At 48.7% G+C, this 12,709-nt stretch overlaps 1 protein-coding gene across 6 annotated transcripts in view; it reads right to left on the minus strand.

The window, feature by feature from the left end:
- The window catches only part of Kirrel3 (kirre like nephrin family adhesion molecule 3), a 557,396-nt gene that overhangs the window by 58,312 nt on the left and 486,375 nt on the right, over positions 1–12,709 (minus strand). The window lies entirely within an intron of this gene.

Genomic DNA, 12,709 nt, shown 5'->3' on the forward strand with positions numbered 1-12,709 from the left:
TGTATGCATTTGAATCACTGTGAGTGTGGAATCAGGACCGCCAGTGTCCCTTGGCTTTCTGAGACCTTAGTGTTCTCTTCTCTCTACCTACAACACCCCTTTCTCTGGGACCCATTGGCCAGTCCCAGTGATGCCTGGATCCTTTATCACCTCCCTTCTCTCATCTGTCTCCCTCTAAGGCTTCCCTTTCCCTTTGATTAGCAACCAACTTGCTCTGGAAAGTGTTCTGTATGAAGTGACACACTCTATAAAAGAGACAGGATGGCACCAAGTTGGTGTGGGTGCCTTGGGATCAGTCTGTGTTAGGACATAGGAGTTTCAACTCAGATCTACATCACTGTCACTGTGCTGGATTCTAGGGTATATGTGCGGATGTATTGGTCAAAATGAAAGCGTGAAGCTTAGGAACAGCACATGGGCTGCTCTGAGGAGGGAATGGGGGGAGGTATTCAGCGCTGGTACAGGGAAAAATGAATTGGATGTGTCTTAACGTCACAGTCAGCTCCCGTGATGGGCATTAATGTTTGTGGCCAGAGGCATGGATAATCCAAATCTGGTATATAATTGAAAATATCATTTGCATTTGACTTTGGAATGCAGCATGCATACATGCACATGAGTGCTTGGGAAGAGGAGAAGCAAGGCAGCTTCACTTTCTGAGTGTTTATTTTAGACTCCCATTAGTGTTAATTTGCATTCACTAGACATGGACGGCCAGGAGAGAGGTGAGCCAGGGATATCTCTGTTGAAAGCATTCATCAGCCTGGTGCTGTCCATGAGGCGGGTCATTGCAAACACTCTCCAGGCCTGTATTCCTCGGGTGCTCAGAATTCCCACAGGCTGAGCAACTACCTCTGTGAACGTGCCCTTGGGCCAGGGATGCAGTGCTCCGTTTGCTGCCAGAACTGGGATGGAAGCCTGGCCTCCTCTGTCACCAGCTCCGTGACTCTGGATAAGTTGATTAGCTCTCCAAGCCTTCGTCTTCAGGAAACAGGAAGGATAATCCAACTTAGTGGGAAGTGCCAGGCACGGTGGTGCACTGTAATCCCAGAGGCTGGGGAGGCTGAGGCAGGAGCATCGTGAGTTCAAAGGCAGCCTCAGCAACTCAGCGAGACCTTGTCTCTAAATAAAATATAAAAAGGGCTGGGGATGTGGCTCAGTGGTTAAGCACCCCTGGGGTCAATCCCTGGTACAAAAAAACAAAACAAAACAAACCACAACTAAAAACAAAAATGGGAAGCATTGTGGGATGGCTCTGTGAGATGGCATAGGTCAAATCCAGGGTCCAGGGCTCAGCTAATCCTCATTTCCTTTCTTCTGTCTCCTCCTTCCTCATCTCCCAAAGTGTGGTTCTACCTCTGACATCTCCTCCACATGGTGTTCTGAGGCTCCAAGCAAAGCAACAACAGTTCTTGGGGCCAGAGAAGAAGAGACCCCAGCTTTCTGCTGGAGCCCAAGTTTGGGCAGAAGCGATAATTTTTCTTAAAGAAAACGAGGGTGGATAAATGCTGAAGAATCCACAGGCCACCTGCCCAGAGAAGGATTAGCAGGTGGAGGAGAACCTTGGGTCCCCTTGGAGAGTAGAGGTTGGGCTGTTTGAATTTCATGTCCATGTAGTGGTGGACAGGGGTCCTGAGTCGAGAGAGGGAGGGCTTCAGATGTTCCTGAATGTGGATCCCACAGATGGGACCCGAGACTCAGGACCACCAATTGCTAGCTGTGTGAACTTGGGCAGGTTTCCCTTCTCTGCGTCTCAGCGTTTGCATCTGTAAAGTGGGCATAACAGTAAATACTGTCAGAGGGTCATGAAGACCGCCAGGCTCATGACCACGGAACTTTGCACTGGTGTCAGGATGACAGGTGAAGGCTCTGCATGGGTCTGGCTTCTGTGTGGATGAGTAGGTGCCTTCTCACTTCTCTTCCCGCCTGGCTGGCTGAGAATTGACTCAGGGCCACCAGACTCTGGCTAATGCCTGTTCATGGTTCCTTGTGCTCCTGTATTCTGTGCCCCCTACTCAAGGTGTGTGGCAGGTAAGGAGGCTACATCAGGGGCACCTGCCCACATGTGTCCCAGAAAGAAGATGCAAGTATTTCAGCTTGGATCAGACCCAGGCTATTGGTATGGGAAGCCCTTGCAGCTGATCCAACCTCATATACCTTCCCTGCTTGATGGACAAGACACCTGGTCCAGAGAAGTTAAGTGAAATGTCCAAAGCCACACAGCAAATTGTCATCTCTCTGGGGTTCCCACAGGTCTGAGGTACTGAAAAGGTGATTTCAGAATCCAGACTTTTATTTTCTTTACTGGCTTCCAAATGACCCTATCTTTGCTTACCTTGTTTCTTCAGGGCTTATAAAGTGCAAGGGTAACTTATAGATGGACACGCAGTGATTGAGTGGTCTTTGAGAGGATGGTCTATATATCTATAGTTTCTTTTTCTCTGAAAGGGGGAGGATGGGCTCAAGATGCAGCATGAGGGAGTGATGTTAGACATCAGGTTGAACTGTTGTTGGAGATACAGCTGAGGGGAGAGGGCCAGTCTTCTTTAAAGAAGCCTGTTTCTATTTTTACTTCTTTTTTTTTCCTTTTCAGAAATGAGTTGGATGTGATGTGATGACATGCCTCTGAGGCAGGGGGATGGACTTGATGGTTTCTCTGAGTCCCTCTCAGCTCATGTCCACTTATCCACTTGCTCATTAGTTTTCCTGAAGTTACTTTCCTGCTCCCAATTAGCCTCTGCCTGTCCAGTTTTCTGAAAGTTGTTTCTATTTGCAGAAGAGGAAGGGAGAAGACGGTAGCGGCTGAGGTGGTCAGGAGGGATGGGGTTGCAGTGGGGAGAAAGGAGGTCGTGAAGATGGCTGCTAATTGCCCCTGTCAGGCAGCGGGCCTCTGCTCACCCACTCAGCTGCCGCAGGGGGAAGGCAGACCAGGCATTTTTTTATGGCTTCCTATCAAACTTTGATAAATTGATTCTGAAAAGCCTTTAGCAGCCGCTTATGCCTCAGTCACTGTTAATGGTGAGCCATCAAGATGCCGATGGGGTCTGGGGTGGGCTGGACAGAGGGAGGCTGGCTGCTTACCTGGCCTGAGTCCTCCCATCTTCCCCACACTTGGGAATCTTGCTAGAGAGTAACAGGGGGGGGACTGAACGGAAACCTCCAAACCAGACAGCAGACCTGGCCTTCCAGAAAAGGCGGATCAGAGAATGAGGGTGCAAGACTGAAATGAGACACACAGCAGAACTTCCTGAGGCTGGACTGAGTGACCAGACTTGTAGTTTAGCCTCGGTGCTGTGGCTAACCAGTGAGGGGTGGTCATTTGAACTGCATGCTGCAGACGGGCTTCTGTTCAGTTATTTACTTATGGGAACCAGGAACTTGCCCAACACCCACAGCAAGAATCTGAGCTGAAACCTCAACTGTAGTCCACCGTGGTGTCCCCTCCAGCCCCCATACACCATAGCCACCTACACTCACCCTCTTCAGCTGGCCCTGCCTGGACAAATGCATGGTGACCTGTCAGTCACTGACTCAGAGCTGGTTCGTCCCCAGCATCCCCTCCTGATTCAGGCTGAGGGCGGGAGTCCACACCTTTGCTCCTTCTCAGGGCCAGGAATGGGCGAGGCAAGTGAGGCAGTTACCTTAGGTACATGTTTACAGATGTTCCCAAACTTCCATAAAGGAGATAAATAATATCTCAATGCAAACTTAAAAAAGACTGAAAATGCAAAATGCTACATTTAAATGAAGACAGGAGGAGGAAACTTCAGTTAGTGAGATGCTATTTAAAATGGCCACTTGGTCAAGGGAAATGCTCCAGCACAGCCACTCTCTCAGTAGGAAATGAGATAAGCACAGAGGTGGAGAATCATAGACAGCAACGAGTTCACTGCCATGAAAACCAGGGTAGTGAAATCAAATACACCCAGTTTTTGCTGTAAACAAAATATTTAAGCTTAAAATAATGTTATGCGTTTTAATATACCTACTTGTAAATGTTTCAATATTTTCCCGACTACTTTAATGTCCTAGAAAAAAATTAACCATTAAAAAAGTACATAAAAATACACATACAGGGCACACATTTTCCCTCTTTCCTTGGGCTTGCTTATGGCTTGGCTCAGCGCTGTTACGGATCCTCTTTAATAGTTTGATATTTTGTTCATCATTTTTTTTTTGCATTCATTTTGATTTTTAAAGAACTTGCATTAAGGCATGAGGATGTAGCTCTACGGTAGAGGGCATGTGTGAGGCCCTGGGTTCCATCCCCAGCCCCCCACCACACACAAAGATATTGCATTAAAATATTATTACCTAGCTTACTGAGTTTTTGATATCCCTGAAATTTTGTGACCAAGAAAGGGTGCCTCACCCCAAACTTGTTTTTTTGTCCCTATCTCCTGTCCTTGGTGAGGACAAAACACAAGAGAAACCCTTGGATGCTTGGACCCACCTGGGGCATGTTCAGGCTTGGGGTTGCCCCAGGGGAGGTGAGCTCCCGGGCTGGCATGTGCTGCCAAAGGAAGATGGATGGGTTCCCAACGCCCTCCAGATAGAAACAGGCAGCCTTTACTGAGCTCATCCATCAAGTCCCCCGTGGGATGACACTCACCTTAATCAGGCCAGGAAGGATGGGGGATGTGGAGGAGCTAGTTGAGCAGAAGCTCCAGCAGGGTCCGAGCTGGTGCCTAGAGAGGCATGAGGTTCAGCCAGGCAGCCAGGCTGTGCACTGATCAATTCCAGGGGACACTGTGTACTTAGCTGGCCCCTCTGAGCCCCTGTCTTCCGGACAGACCCCAAACCCTGCTGCCAGACCCCAGGTCAGACTCGGGGCTGGAAGAGACTAGCAAGAGAGGGGACCAAGTGGAAACAAATGGAAGAGGACTGCTTAGGGAAGGACCTGAAAACTTGCTCTTCTATGCTTTCCAGAAACTTCCAGTGACTTCCTCTTGTCCACAATATGGAGTCTGAACCCTTTGCATGACCACCAGGATTTCTTTTCTTTTTGTTTTTTTTTTTTTTGGGGGGGGCGGTTACTGGGGATTGAACTCATGGGTACTTGACCACTGAGCCACATCCCCAGCCCTTTTGAGAGACAAGGTCTTACTAAGTTGCTTAGCATCTCGCTTTTGCTGAGGCTGGCTTTGAACTCCTGATTTTCCTGTCTCAGCCTCCCGAGCCACTGAGATTACAGGTGTGTGCCACTGTGCCCAGCGACCACCAGGACTTCTGCCATCTGACCCCAGCCTCTCTGGTCCTGTGCCCACCTAAGGTCTCCCCATGAACCCTCCTCCCTGCTCCCATGCCCAGGGCCCTCTGTTCTCCCTAGCTGACCCCAGAGTGGCTCATCCTTGAGACCTGGGTTCTGTTTCTTCTAGAAGCTTCCTCTGACTGCCCACATTCCTCACTCTCCCACTTGTTTTTTCAGGGCAAGTTTCCACATGTGACCCTGCATGGTGGTGAGCAGGCCCTGAGTTCTCGGGGCACCTGGATTGCTGCCTGCCCTTGGACATCTCCTCAGAACTTTGACCCCAGGGGCACAAGTGCCTTTGGGATGAAGTGACCCTGTTTGGTCCTCTCAGACTGTGACTGTCTGGGGACAGGGCTCCGTTGGTGTCACAGTTGGAACCTGGAGCAGGAGGGAACTCAGATCACCCCTGCCCTCTCTGACTTCTTGGGGATGCTCCCTGACCTTCTCTCTGCTCTCCTCACAGAAGACAGAGCTGGGAGCCAGCCTGAGCTCAGGACACAATGCTGGGGCTCTTGTTCCTGCATCTCAGCAAGAGGCAAATCCCTGCTGCCAGCAACTCAGGCCACATCCCTCGCGGCCGTCCTGGACTTTGCTAGTTCTCTGATTGCGATGAGCTCCACTTTTGAAATACACACAGATCTCAAGCCCTGCACAAACCTGTATTCCTCACTACTCAGGAGGCTGAGGCAGGAGGATCACTTACATCCAGGAGTTTGAGGCCAGCCTGGGCAGCATCACCAAACCCTCCTCAAAAAAGAAAGAAAGGGAAAGAAAAAAGAAATATAGACATATGGGCACACACAGGTTTCTTTGCCTCTCCACACCTGCTCCTGCCCCAGTTGAAATCACGCCATACTCCTCCAGGGCTTCTGGCTTTCCTGCATTCACCCTTACCTTATTCGGACTCCTTAAAATAACAGGCAGGCCAGTTCTGTTCATGTTGTTACTTCTCTGTTCAAAGCTGCTTGTAGTGTCCTATCTCATGCAGAGTCAACTCCAAAGTTGCTATTGGGGCTATGAGATTCTGCAAGATCTGGCCCTGCTATCTTTGGCCTCATTTCTGTTACTTTTTCTGTTATTCACTCTGTGTCAGCCACACAGGCGTCCTTGCTGACACTGAAAATGACAAGACCACACCTGCCTCAGGACTTTGTACTTCCTGTAGCCCCTATCTGGAATGCTCTTAATCCAAATGTTTGCTTGGCCTTGTTTTTGTCAGGTCTTTGGTTATTATTATTATTATTATTTTTTTATTATTTTTCACTCAAAGACACCTTCCCTAACCATGTTAAATGGCTCCTCTGTATCTTCCCACACCTCCTCCTTGTCCTGCTTTCTGGGTACTCATGACACCGTAGTTGGCTTATGGCCTAACTCTTTTCTTGGTAGACGCTCCTTGAGAACAAGACTTTGTTCTGTTTTCTGTTGTATTTCTGGTGCCTTGAATAGTGATGGTTTATAGTGGTGCTTAATAAGAACAGCTTAGTTACCGCCAGTTTCTCTAACTTGGTTTGGTTCTCCCATCTGCACATGAATGATGGGCCTTATCTCACGCTCTAGTAGAAGTCCCCCTCTGCACCCCACGGATTCCATTGTGCATTAAGTTAGCTTTTGTTTTTAGTTTATGCTTTTCCGATAGCTTTGCTGTGCAGGATCCTATTTCATCTTCTTGGCAATCCCTGGAGGCTCACAGTGGTAAAGTCAGATGCCCAGTGCCACACTCAAGTTAGAGGCAGATCCTGGCTAGAGCCCAGGGCTCCTGGAGCCCAGCTGCAGCATCCCTGTCCTCTGGGTGGCCCTGTAGCCTGAATGGTGCCTGCTCTGCTAGGGCCCAAGCCCAGGCTGGCCTCTAGGGACGCAGCTGGCAAATCCCCGTTGTCTCTGGTCTGGGCCGGGTTCCTGTTGTCAGTCACTTCCAGTTTCTGCTCTTGCTTATTTAATGATGTAGGATGATTATAATAAAGAGCCTTAATTGGGGGGAATGGTGGTCACACTTGGGGGTTCTCTACCCTGGCCCTGTTAAAGAGCCCGGGGTACTTCCATGCACTTCAAATAATCTTGGTGTGTTAATGGAGATAGGCAGGAATACTTTATACTTAGGAAACTGGAGACTCAGAAAGGTACGGAGACCTGCCTAAGGTCTTAGATTGAGTCAGGGGAGGTGCCCGAGCAGTGTCGTGCTGGTAAGCTGGTTCTCCAGACAAAGTAAACAAAATTCTGACTTGTAGTGTTGCCAATTTCTTTTTTTTTTAATTTTTATTTTTTATTTTATTTATTTTTTGAGATCAGAGTTCTGGCTTTGTGATTGGTATCACTATTATTATTTTTTTTAAGATTTTTTTTCACAATACCTTTATTCTATTTATTTATTTTTATGTGGTGCTGAGGATCTAACCCAGGGCCTCACACATGCTAGGCAAGTGCTCTACCACCGAGCTACAGCCCCAGTCCTCTCAGTGTTGCCAATTTCTATGCTGTAAATGCTCCTATCAAGGCCACTTTCAAGCCACCAACATGTTGTCACCAATGCTGAGTTGGGAAGAGAATGTACCACCTGATCTAATGGACCCGAACAAGTCAGCTCCAGCATCCCACGGAAGGGTGACAGTCCCTACCTTCCCTTCAGAACTTTATAAAGCACTTTCACGTTCAGCACACACCTGATCTCCGTGGCAACCCTTTTGTACAGGCAGCTATTATTATGTTCATTTTTCAGATGGGAAAACTGAGGCTTAGAAAGATTGACTGACTTGTTGAGGGCAGGCTGGGAGAATTGAGTATACTGCACCCTGGATTCAGAATTCCTAGGGTGTAGTACTGGCCCTTGCACTTGCCAGCCATGGGCTCTTGTCCAATTCACTTAGCTTCTCTGACTCTCAGTTTCTCCATCTATAAAATGAGAATTAAGTATACCTGCCCCAGCAGCGTTCAGGGTCATGGTAAAGAGTAAGATGAATATGTGTAGGAAGGTACCTTCCAAACCGCACAGTGCCTCTCCATGTTCTGACCACAGGTACATTTGAGGATTGATTAGCCATTTCTGTAATATCTGTCTGGTTGCCTATTGCTGCATAACAGATTACCCCTGAACTCAGTGGTTTAAAACAACAGGAATCAATTTTTTAGCTCTCAGAGTTTCTGCAGGTCAAGAAGCTGAGACAACTCAGCTAGAAAGTTCTGGCTGAGGAAGTCTCTTTGCAATCAGATGTAGGAGGGGCCGGGCCATCTCCAACCCTCTGTATTCTCCTGCCTGGTGCCTGGCTGCAACCAGCTGAGGATGGTGTGCTGAATCTCACCCATCTCTGTGCGTTTGAGATGGACAGATGGCTTCAGGGTAGCTAGACTCCTATGGTTACTTAGCACTCCAAAGTGCACGTGCGGTCTCCCCTAGGGTGCTTAAGCCAGTGTGTGTTTTGTTTTCTCTCAAGTGTGCAGACAAAAATTTCAGTGAAGCTGCTGTCCTCCAAAGCAGGATGGAGCCTGGCCTCTGCCCATCTGCCCCACCCCCATCAGCACCTGAGTGTGGGAGCCCCTGCCTGCCCTCGGGTGCACAGCCTGTCCTGGTGGGCCCCGCCAGCCACAGTATCTTGGGCCAGAATCCAGGCCTACCCTGCGCCTCACGCCTGCCCTCTGTGTGAAGTGCCTCCGAGGGGATTTGGGTAGCAGATTCTTTTTTTGTCCCCATTGGGCCCTGAAGAGCCAGGGATTAAATACTGGCTCCTAGACCAGGATCTCAAATCCAAATGTGGCTTTAACTGGTCAGACTGGTATTGGTCCAAGATGGGAGCTCAGTGTAGTTCCTCCTTCAAATTTTCAACCACTTGTCTGTGTTCAGCCTGAGACCTGATCCCAGGGATTCCAAGATGCCTAAGCTGTGGTCTCTGGTCCCCAGCAACTTGTGGGCCCCTGTTGTGCAAACACGGTCCCTTCCTAATATCCCCAGAGCTTCTGCAGACAAGCATTTTATTTTACAGATGAGGAAGCTGAGGCTCAGAGAGTGCAATTGACTTACCCAAAGTCACAAAGCTGTGGAGTCTGCTCATTCAGTCCCCTGCATGGCACTGGTTGGGACTAGGCTGATTGAACTGAAGGGAGCAGAATCGGAGTGGTCAGTTTTGCCTGAAAGCCGGAGTTGGGGAACACAAAGGGGGAACTCAGCTTCTTTCCCTAAGTGATGTCATCCGGTTAAGAAAAAGGAAAAAAAAAATGCCCATTTCCTTACTCCAAGTTTCCCCCTCATTAATTTAATCTAATTTGCTCACAACAATCCTCGGTAAACAACGGGCCCCCTTTAATAAGCCAGGCTCTTCCTTCGACCCCGCAATTGTGTTTCTAATCAGCCAGTGTATCGGGAAAGATTCACCGTTAATTGTTGCAAGGCATTGGTGCTACCCTGGGTGTCAGGTAAGGGATGGCAATGAGAGATAATTATAATCAGATCTAATTAGTAATTATAACAGATCCTGACTAGAAATTGTTTTCAGTTAAATATTCCCAGAGAGGTGCTAATGGTCTCCGGGGCATGCTGAGTGCCACAGATGCAAGCAAAGGGGCTTGTAAGGAACAGGTGACCTCACGTCCCTGCCCTGCCCGTGAGCAAAGGAGACTCAGGCCCTGCCCTGCCCGTGAGCAAAGGAGACTCAGGGCTTGGGGACCCGGAGGTGTCTGGCCCTCAGGGACAGAGCTACTTTGGCATTGTGGTGTGCCTACTCCCATCAGGAGTGCTTTCCTTACGTGGACCTGAGGTTGAGGTCTCTCATACCATACAGACACCTGCGGAGCCCTCAACAAATGCCAATTATTCCATGGCTCAGGGCCCAGAGGCATGGAAACTTCTGGATCATTAAAGAAACTGAACATTGCTTAGGAAGACTGGGATATTTACTGCTGGAATCGTTGCTGAATTCAATGGCACTAGAGGTATGACATAGGACTCCTCTGGTGAATGACTCTCCAACCCCACATGATGCCCCCTGGTCCAGGACTGTCCACTTTTTTCTATCTTTACCAAGTACTTCTGCAAACTCTGGGCTGCCCTGTTTTCTGTTAACCCAGTTCTAATTAACTTTTCTGCTTCCAGACCCACACTTTGTACCCTCCAGATTTCTTTTGCTGGGACCTTCAGATCAGGTGGTCATAGCAGCCGTACTGGGCATTGGATGGTGCCGCTCATCTTCGAGCCCTGGGAGAGTCCATTCTGGTGGGCAGCACAGAGGGCCTAGACCTTTTTGGGGCCAGATGAATCTGGCCACAGGTTATTACGGTGACTCATATTAACTTACTTGAAAACAAAAACAGGATGTTTTGTACTGCATCTTAATTATTTTTCATTGCTGATGTGAGCATGTTGATCTGACAGCTATTAACCAGAACCCCAGACTAACGGGAAATGCTACTCCCTGACCAAGCCAGGAGAGGAAGTATCATTTTAGTTATTTACAACCCTCCTCCCCATGATGGCTGCTGGTTTCTTGCACTTGTAAGCCTATTTGCATCTGTATACAGACCCCAACTGTCATCTTGTTTTCTTCTGGCACCTGTTACCCGCTGTAGAGACCTCCCTTCCCAGCTCTCCAGATCTGCCTTTTTTTAGCCTCCTCTGGGTTTCATTTCCTTGGGGACAGCCTCATGCCCTGGGGCAAGGTATTTTGAACACAAGGGTGCTACTGGCAGATAGCAGGGCCCAGCCACTCTTCTCTCTCTGGTCTGAGGACTCTGAGAGAAGTGGCTTGGTTAGTCATACCTGCCCGGCTCTGGGCCCAGGTTGGATTACCAGTAATGGTTTCCGAGACTGTTTCTCCATCTTTGCAACCATAGAGGGTGAGGAGGAGCCAGTGTGGGTCCTGGGTTTCAGTCTTAGAGGCTGAGAAGGCTCATTTGGGGAATAAGGGGGCTGGGGAGAGGAAGGCAGGGCCACACGTGGAGCAGACTCCACTACCACCTGTTGCCACAGATGGAAGGGAGCATCTTCATACCATAGTTAGTGGCCAGCTAGGGTGCGAACCCAGACTCCAAATTTTGGGCTCTTTAAACTTGGACAGTGGTTAGCAGAGAAGTAACATGCTGCCCACTCATCTGTGACAAGTCGATTCATCTGTCCACATTCCACTCATGCCTCCGACCTGGCCCACACTCTCCTTAAAGCTGCCTCCCCTGGCACAACAGGGCGCTGCTTGCCTCTGCTGGCCTTCCTCTCCTGCTTCTATTTCTACTGTAACCCTCCTCCAACTGTGAGTCCCCTGAAGGGAGCTCTCCCTCTGGGATGGGTGAGATCGGCAGCTGCAATTTAAATGCTGGTGACATGGTGATATGTATACATGAAGTAGCTGAGGTGAGACATGGCAAGTTGGGGACTGGAGGACCATATCCTCCCACAAGGAGCAGCCACTACACACTTGGTGCCAAGCAGGCAAATGAGCCATGTTGCCCAATCTTTGCAAGAGAAGTCAGAAATTTTAAAAAACAAAACCAAAAAAAATTTTTTTGGTGCCTGGGAAAAACCCAGAATCTTGCACATACTAGGCAAGCACTCTATTATTGGACTACATCCCCAGCTCTTAATAATATTAGAAATCTTTTTTGAGAAAGGATCTTTCTAGGTTTCCCAGTCTGGTCTCAAACTTGTGATCCTCCTCCCTCAGCCTCCTGAGTAGCTGGGAATACAAGTGTGTGCCACTGCAATGATCAGAAATCTGAATTTTAATCAAAAACCCTGTAGCATCTTAAATGCTGACAACAATTGTAGAACACTCTGGAGACACCCAGGGAACTGGTCAGACCTATCTGTGAGCTAGCTTCAGCTTACCAGTTGCCAGATACTTTTGGAAAGCTAGGTTTGGCCATTCACATGGTCTCTGCTCACTCTAAAAGTGGGGGTGCTGGCAGGTGGCTCGTTGAGCAAACCCTTGCTGCTCAGCACAGAGTATCATTGACTTACCTCTTTGGACCAGCACGTCTCTAGGGAAGAACAGAGTTCTAGACCCCTCATGGGTGTGAGCCTAGGGGTTGTCCTGGGTGTGCTGCCCACCAACCCTGCACTCCCCCTGGTAAGATGAGATGGGGCAGATCCCTCTGTTGACACAGTCAGAAGAAGCTGTCCCACCTCCGAGGGAAAGCGATTCAATTAAGTTCTGGCTCCTAGTGAGTGCTAAAAACCTCCCTCCAGAGAACCATTTTCTGCTATGGATTTTTGAGACCAGTGGTTGGAGAATCACTCTCCTTTTCTTTCTTTCTTTTCTTGGTGCGGTGTCTCTAGTCAATAAATAAGTGGGAAAGAAAGGATTTGAGAGAAAATAGAACACAGTCAAAAAGTAACTTGTGGACTTAAAAGTCCCTATGAGACTGGCACAGACTTGGAAATGTTCCGTGGTTTGTGGCTGTTTTCTTCTCTGGGCCCAGATTCTAGGAGCTCTGGTTTGCATCTCTGAAAGGTAATCTTTAAAACTGATCTCCCTCGGT

The sequence above is a fragment of the Marmota marmota genome, unplaced genomic scaffold, assembly GCF_001458135.2.
Source record: "Marmota marmota marmota unplaced genomic scaffold, marMar, whole genome shotgun sequence".
Classification (NCBI taxonomy): Eukaryota; Metazoa; Chordata; class Mammalia; order Rodentia; family Sciuridae; genus Marmota; species Marmota marmota.